This window comes from Phalangium opilio, unplaced genomic scaffold, assembly GCF_054372755.1.
Source record: "Phalangium opilio isolate 3A_F unplaced genomic scaffold, DU_Popi_V2 ptg001706l_1, whole genome shotgun sequence".
Classification (NCBI taxonomy): domain Eukaryota; kingdom Metazoa; phylum Arthropoda; class Arachnida; order Opiliones; family Phalangiidae; genus Phalangium; species Phalangium opilio.
Genome location: NW_028324262.1, coordinates 121,698 through 130,000, shown reverse-complemented (window position 1 = coordinate 130,000; position 8,303 = coordinate 121,698). Strand labels below are relative to the sequence as shown.

The window sequence follows — 8,303 nt, the reverse complement described above, 5'->3', positions numbered from 1 at the left end:
CTACTGGCAGGATCAACCAGGTAACAACGAATAACGTTGCCGTCAGTTGACGCCAGTCCCGGGCTACGACCGGCCCGATTAAGGACCGTCGAGCCGGGTTAAAGGCGTCGTAGAACCGCCGCTTGAAGCGGACGGCTCCAACTTTATCGACGTTAAAAACGAGAAGCCGAACCCTCTCGGGAACGGTTTTCTTCGCTTCTGTTTCTCGATTCATTCACCCGAGGCGATATATTTCAATCGCCGTGTTCGAGCGTGAACGCTGAGGTACTTGGATTATTGCCCTTTACGAGACAAACTCACCATCGAATAGCAATTATTACCAGTTGGCCCACCAACGTCGCACCTCCGTTACGAGGACGATCTGGGACTAGCTGATAAAATTATCGCTTCGATCGACGGCCGAAAGTCGGCTAGACTTTCGTACCCGCCAGAAGCAACGGGACACGTGACGTTTTTCTTTGCCTTTCAATTATCACAAATTGATGCTTGAAATTGTAGAGACAATTTGCATCAATTGATGATTTAAATTGAAACACAAAACGAACACGCTCCACAATAGTAGTGTGGAACATAAGTATTAGGGAAAACTTACCAGTTCGGGAATTTTAAAATTTTTAACATGCATGTTTCCCGAAGCCCGTTAAAAACTTGAACTCACTAACGATGAAAAAATTTAATTCACACTCTTTTTTCAATATGCGAAGGGAAGAAGGAGAGAGGGTGTGTTGGTGGTAGGGAGTAGGTGGGATGCTAATGGAATGCGGGGTTAATATAAGTTAACGGAATGAAGTTAAACTTTCATTGACAGTGTTTTATGGTGAGGAAATGAAGTGTAAGACGGCTTACTCACATAACCGCATTATTCTTAATTTACGCCCTATTCCGAGTCCCGGGCATATCATCCACGAAAACTAAAATAAATAGATATGCTAGTTTCAGTTAGAGAATAAAAGTTACATTGCTTTAAGTTATGCTAGTGTTCAAGAAGTATTTCTGCGTTCACGTAGCTTGATTCATCAAAGTTTTGGGTTACCTAAATAAATAAATATATTTAATTTAAATATAAACAAATAAATAAATAAATAAATAATTAAATAAGTAAGTAAGTAAGTAAGTAAGTAAATGGTTGAATGAATGAATGGTTGAATGGTTGAAATAATGAATGAATGAATGGTTGAAATAATGAATGAATGAATGAATGAATGAATGAATGAATGAATGAAGGAAGGAAGGAAGGAAGGAAGGAAGGAAGGAAGGAAGGAAGGAAGGTAACGGGATTCCTGCTAAAAGGAAGGAAGGAAATAAATATATAAATGAATGAATAAATAAATAAATAAATAAATAAATAATTAAATAAAAAAATAAATAAATAAATAAATATTAAATACATAAATGCATGCATGCATACATACATACATACATAAATAAATACATGCATACATACGTACATATTCTACAGGGCCGGTAGGCCCTTGTAGATATGACTTGATACTCTTTTGTAACGTTAAAGCAAAATTCACATGCTTTTACCATTTTTCCTATGGAGATTAACATGGGGTTTTTCGTGATATTTAGCCACCTCTAACTGAAAAACTAGAGCGAAGTTACTTTTCGGAATACTCTTAATTTAACAATTATGTATTCAAGGTGTGCTATCGGCTAGTTTAATTTAAATCAATTAACTCTAAGTATGTTAATTTTAGTTAATTCTGAAAGTACGTCAAAATTACTTTTGAGTCAGACTATCTAGCAGTAGACGCTGACAGATTACTTTACTATTTCATCCGAGCTTGAGCACCTTTATATGTATTTTCTAATTAACTGTAGCACCCTTAATAAGAAATAGGTCGTTATCAGGTCGAATTTTCGTCTAGAAAAGTAATTCAGGTAAATAATTACAGTTACCAGAGGTTTTTATATCATTTAAAGTAAGTTTTTGAACGTTCTTTACGGCCAAGGCTTAAGTTGTATTTTAGTTTGTCTATGTAATATAGTATTTATATAGTCTTTCCCCTTTCAAGATAAAAAAAGCTCATTTCCAGCTCTGTATTCCAAAAATACGCAGTCTGCTTCGTTTCCTGCTACAAACAAATATATGAGGACTGAGGTATACAGGGTTTCATTATTTGTTAATCTCACTAAAATGCTACTAATTGTGAAGGTGTGTGATATATTTCCTTAAACTAAACCAATGTAGAGGAATTTCCATGTTTACATCAGCACAGATTCTCTCAACGTAACCACGTTGGAAACGGAGAGTTACGTATGAGGTATACTGGGTTTCATTATTTGTTAATGGTTTAGAAATCAACGGTAGTGTTTTCACCCTGTGATGAATTCAACTTCAAAATATTACAGGAAAGATCACAAAATGTTCAATGTGTTTTCCTACGGCAGTTAAAAGAGTGGTGTATAGGTTACTGGTTAGCGCAGTTCACTCAACATTCTCATTTGAGGACAGGTATACGCGGTTTCATTATTTGTTAATCTCACTAAAATGCTACTAATTGTGAAGGTGTGTGATATAATTCCTTAAAACTAAACCAATGTAGAGGACCAGATTATTCGTTAAAACAATTTTGGTCCTATTGAATCAGTTATACTGTGATGTTACGTTATCATTTTATAAACTATTTGTTACCAACAGTGGATTGTTTAATTCATAAGTAACAGTGGTGCTGGTTAATCCAGGAGGACAGTGTCGTTATATAATTTAATTAGTCAAATAATTTTCATGTTTACATCACAGATTCTCTCAACGTAACCACGTTAGAAACGGAGGGTTACGTTGTTTGCTATTTCCACAGTCCACGTTGCCGTTTGTTTATTGGTTTAAATTGCTATGAATTGTATAGGTATTTGATTTAATTACTGGTATTCAAGCTAAACTATAGAATAACATCATTCATTAACATATTGTATAGATAATCTTTACCACAAACCTAGCACAGGATATGATAAAAATTTAACGCAATGTGTTGGAAATAATCAAAAACTCCTCTAAACATTAGAGTTAAGGTGAATTATTTATTAAAAGTCATTTTATAAGCTTAATGAGCACTGACGACAAGTTAATTTCAACGTAATTAAGTGTAATTAACGTGAAATTAAACCCCGAATGTACATTTTTTTTGGATGAAAACTCAGATAACTCTTAAATGATGTCCTTGATTAAGATTGTATCTAACCAAGCCGTTGGTAAAGCCCCATGTTTTCTCTTTCACACTTAAGCTAATTTAAATTATCTCGAAAGCACCTTAATAGGCGCGAAATTCAAAAGTTTAGGGTAAAATAAGAATCGAAAACTCCACTAAAAATTGCAACTAAGGTGAAGTATACATTTAAACTCATTTTATAGCCTAAATGTACACTGCCAAAACACAATCCTACGTTAATTTTAACTCAATTAAATATAATTAACGTGAAATTAAACCAAAATATACATTTTTGGATAAAAGCTCAAATAACTTTTAAATAAACTGTTTAAACTACCCAAAAGTTTAGGGTACCATAATGATGAATATATGGCAAAAATATTAAACTGCACTAAACATTGCAAATAGGGTAAAAAATTCAAATAAATTTTAAGCTTAATCCACTCTCACGAACCACGCTCAAATTAAGATTAAAACATCACAAGTTTTTCGTACAGCCACAGTAGTTTCCTATTTCACTTTCAAATTAATCTAAATGATCATTAAAATACATCAAAAGCGCATACATTAAAATTTTAGGGTAATTGCAATTTAAGTTAATATTTTATTGAAACTTTTATTATAAAATAAATCCACACAAGATAAACAAGATAAGCCGTTAAATTAAACTCAATCAAGTATAATTAACCTAAGAAAAACATTAACATGTACAAAAATGGGCCAAGCCTCGCTTCGTGCCCTCTCCGCCCTAAAAAGTTCTGAGATCCCATGTAGAGCCAAGTCTGCCTTTTGTTCTCATTCAATCGCCAATTGAACAATTATGTTATAAATTAAGTCCTTTTCCTAATTAATAACCAATCTTCTTTGACTCTATCATTATTATACATCTTTGTTCGTATCAAAAATATCGTGACTTGGCAATCGCAAGTAAGTAATATTAAAAGGAAGTCGAAGGGATATTCACTAAATCGTTTATGGTCGAGGGGATATGTACAAGTTTATAAGATGAGTCATGCACAACCCTATGTACAAATTATATGGTGAGTTATGCATAACCCTATTTACAAGTTTATAAGGCGAGTTATGCATAACCTTATGTACACCTGCGCTTGCCAAGTCACGATATTTTTGATACGAACAAAGATGTATAATAATGATAGAGTCAAAGAATATTGGTTATTAATTAGGAAAAGTACTTAATTTATAACATAATTGTTCAATTGGCGATTGAATGAGACCAAAAGGCAGACTTGGCTCTACATGGGATTTCAGAACTTTTACGGCGGAGAGGGCACGAAGCGAGGCTTGGCCCATTTTTGTACATGTTAATGTTTTTCTTAGGATCTCACTTCTTTTTGTAGACCCTCTCGTTATACTTCGGTAGTTATATTAAAACAAGACCCTCTCGTGGTACTTCGTTTGCCAATATAATCGCTAACGTTTGTCCATATTTACGCTGAATTACCCCTTTCGACCCGCAGAGAATATGCAATAAAGATTGTACGCGATATCCTAATAAAAGAATGTAGCATCAGTTACGACACATTTCTATTAAACTACTACTCCTATTAGCTTTAATATATATTTAACTTTCGGTTAACTTTGGACCATTACGTCCTTTCATCAAGAACACACACTATTTCTGTTGAAAAGACGGCAGCGCCATCTAGTTTTAAAATAAAGAACTAAAGAACAATTTTATAAAAAATTCGGGATGTTTTAATTTTTCTGTGCTTTATAAAATAAATGAAAACTAAATCCTGAATTTTAAGTTTCTATCTCCTCTAGAAGTACCTTAGAATTTTGATGATCGGTGAGTGAGTGAGTGACAAAATAAGGTAGATTTCACCTGCGATATTTCGAAAAGCATATAGGGTAGGAACTTGAAATTTGGAAACAATAGCTAGGATTGACAGTCCTCGCGGCAAGCAAAATTTCAGACTTTCACCTATACCCATCACGAAGTTACAGTGGGCTTAAAAGTGCCACGAGTTGCTTCGAGAAAAGGATGTCAGTGCTCGACTTGGCTGGGAGCACGGCAGTGCTCCCAGAATGTGAAAGATTCGTGTTTTGGGTAAATTCATGGATACCTTATAATTAAACTAACAAATCTTTCACCCAGCCTCCATTTTCCTGTTTAATTCTTACGATTAATTAAATTGTCATTTAAAAGCTTTTTTCCCCATTTTGAAAAGAGAGCCATTGAAAAGGCGTGATATTTAAAAGTTTTGGGGCAAAGTAGTGATTGTTCTGCAAGAGTCAAACAGTCACTCCTCTAAAGTTTGCAGAATTTCTTGTTCAAACTCGTATAATAAACTGAAATAACACTAGTAAAAGAAGATAAGCCGTTAATTTCAACTTAATGATCATATTTAATTAAAATTAATCGAAAACAACAGGTTTTTTTTGGGTAACTATAGATAACCCTTAACTGAAATAACAAAATAAGATTAAACTACGCCAGTTGTTCTTTCAGCCTAAATGTTTTCCTATTTAACACTAAAATTAATTACATTATCACTATAATGCATTAATAGGCTCCAAACACAAAATTTTAGGGTAAGGAATGTGTCAAAATGAAACTTTTCCATTTAAATTTTAATATATCATTAGCATAGTTCGCCAAATCACCAGCAACAATTTAATCTGGCAACATTCAATGTAATAATGTTGCCAATAAAACAAGGGCGTCTAGCCCATAACTAAGCCATATCACTAGCCATCTCTCGCTATCCCTAATTCAATAAATTTTCTTCTACTGAAATACCACCTAGCATACCAGTCAAGTGGGGGGAGCAACAGAAAATTTTAAAGCACAGTCTTACGATAAGTCTTGGAATTTGGGCCTCAAATTACAGCCTCTAATCGAATCCGTTTGGTACACATCAACGTCAACGTAAATGTTCAATGTGATTACCATTGTGGTGCAGGCACTCTTCATCTGTCCATGTCTTTCAATTACTTTACAAGCAACGAACTCATGACGCAGGAAGTCCAAGTAAATGCCTTCAGAGATTTTCTTATCAAGAAAAAGGGTCCGATAATTTGGTTTCCAAGAATGCCCTCCCAAAAATGCACGTTATGAAGGTTTAAGGTACCATCCTTAAATAGCCTCGTCAGAGAACAGTACCTTTCTAAAAATAATGGATCGGCTTCAATTAGTTCACGCAAAGGTTTTGCCGTTTTGGGTAATCCTCGTAAACATCATGTTCAATTTTCCCTGGTTTGAATACACTGGCATTTTGCTAAAAGACGAGACTAACTAATTAAATTCGGTCCTAACTGCTACGTAACGACGATTAGTTTTCACTACGGCCTTTTTTCTCGGTTCCTCAGACAACTCGGACCTTCTGCTTCAAAGTCATTCCCAAAGAAACCTTTATGTTTTCTTTATTTTGTTCATAGTTTAAGGTTAGGGGGCCGACCTTTATTACAATGGTTTCTTTTTTCGGTATTTGTGCCTTTTTAACAGGCGTATTGTTAAAATTGTAACACTACAGAAATTGTATTTCAAATGGGACCGGCAATACCGCAACGCTGAGCCGAAAAACTGGATGGTAATTGTTTGGACCTATAGGGTCAGGACATTGGAGGACCAAACATACCGTGGTGTCACGTGTCGAATGTTAAAGCGACCTTCACCACTATACATACTATGACCTGCTGCTCAAGCTGACAATCTTTGAAAACTCAACTTTGAGGAACTTCCGGTCTTTTTAGATATAAAGGGGCTTTCAGTGTCGCTAAGTAGTAGAATTACAGTAGTTGGTCTCGTTTCCTAGCAAAATGCCAACTTATTCTAACCAGGAAAAATTGGGCAGCAAGTTTATTTTGGGTGAAGGTCGCGGTAACATTCAACCATAGAGAATTTTACACATGTGTAAAATTCTCTCTGGTTCAACTAAAGGTAGTGCTTTATGCCGAACGGTCTCCACACCGACATTTGGGTGCGAGGACTTTCGTCATTTCGATAGTGCAAGATCGTGAACGTAGAAGAGACTGTATAGTCTGTAATGAGGATACAGACTTTGACATCGTAGAAAGTTTTGAAGCCAATCTCATGCTTGTAGTAGAGCGGTGGAACAAGAAGTTGCACTAAGCCATTCTACTGTTCGTGCCAGTTTACAAGGGCATTACTACAGGCATAATCATATCCCCCTACATCAAGCCTTAACGGACGAGAAGTACCTAAGACGGCAATACCATTAGTCTTGCCATGCGTCATGAGTTTAGTGGTTGCAAATGTAATGCAAGACACGGACAGTCATCTGGAAGAGTGCCTCAACCACAATGGTAGACACTTCGAATATTTACGTTGAGTTGTTTACTAAACAGTTTAGAGGTTGCAATTTGAGGCCCAGGTTCTAAGACTAATCGTAGGACTGTGCTTTAAAATATTTTGTTGCATTCACGCATATTCTCCTGTATTCTTTGTGTATCTTGCCACTCGTTGTCACTTAAATACAATAAAACATGAATTCTAAACATTTATTTACACCCTGTATAATTTAGCACGACATCACCCGTTGGCAGTATTGGGGGTTGTACATAAAGGAAGCTGTTGGTCTGATCTCGACAACACTGTATATGTATACAGTGTACGAAACAAATATTTTTCTTCCATATTTCAAATACCGTCGTTTTTAAACTTTTCATAAATAAAGTACAACACAATATGCTTATATAGACATCGTCTTCAAGCTCTTCTACTCATGATGCATTTCCTCAAAAATTCTCATTGATATATGTTTAGAGTGTACACAACAAATAAAAAAATTTATTCTACATTTCAAATACTGTCATTTTTGAACTAACTTCATATATAAAGTACAACATTATATGCTTTTCGAAAACTATGTTATTGGATATGAGTTCATATAATTAACTATACTTAAGTACTTCTTTAAGCTATTAGAAATAGATCAACCCCAAATGTATGTCGGTACAAAAAACATGAAATTATTCAAATTTTAATTACATTAAGACTGAAGGGACAGATATTATAAAAAAACGTCTTGGTTTGGACCAAGGCCGAAAAAACAAACGATATGTCTGAGGTTTATCAGTTGACTGAAGTTTCAGATATTGCAATTTCTTTTTAAATTACTTTTATTCCTTTAATCCTTAATCAATATTTAATTCAATCAA

General features: G+C 34.8%; 1 long non-coding RNA gene and 1 other non-coding gene across 9 annotated transcripts in view; one reads left to right on the top strand and one right to left on the bottom strand.

The window, feature by feature from the left end:
* The window catches only part of LOC149582343 (small subunit ribosomal RNA), a 1,811-nt gene extending 1,788 nt beyond the window's left edge, over positions 1 to 23 (bottom strand). The window contains exon 1 of the ribosomal RNA XR_016380638.1: positions 1 to 23. This exon is cut by the window's left edge and continues 1,788 nt beyond it. This is a non-coding gene — a ribosomal RNA (small subunit ribosomal RNA).
* A 1,729-nt stretch (positions 24 to 1,752) lies between these two features.
* LOC149582342 (uncharacterized) lies at positions 1,753 to 7,949 on the top strand. 8 transcript variants are annotated; one of them, XR_016380621.1, is made up of 4 exons: positions 1,753 to 1,887; positions 2,022 to 2,107; positions 2,198 to 2,270; positions 2,359 to 4,920. It is a non-coding gene; the product is annotated as an uncharacterized LOC149582342 (long non-coding RNA). The 8 variants fall into 8 exon arrangements; XR_016380618.1 differs by having other exon boundaries at positions 2,162 to 2,270; XR_016380624.1 differs by having other exon boundaries at positions 1,755 to 1,887; positions 2,043 to 2,107.
* Positions 7,950 to 8,303: the final 354 nt, after the last annotated feature.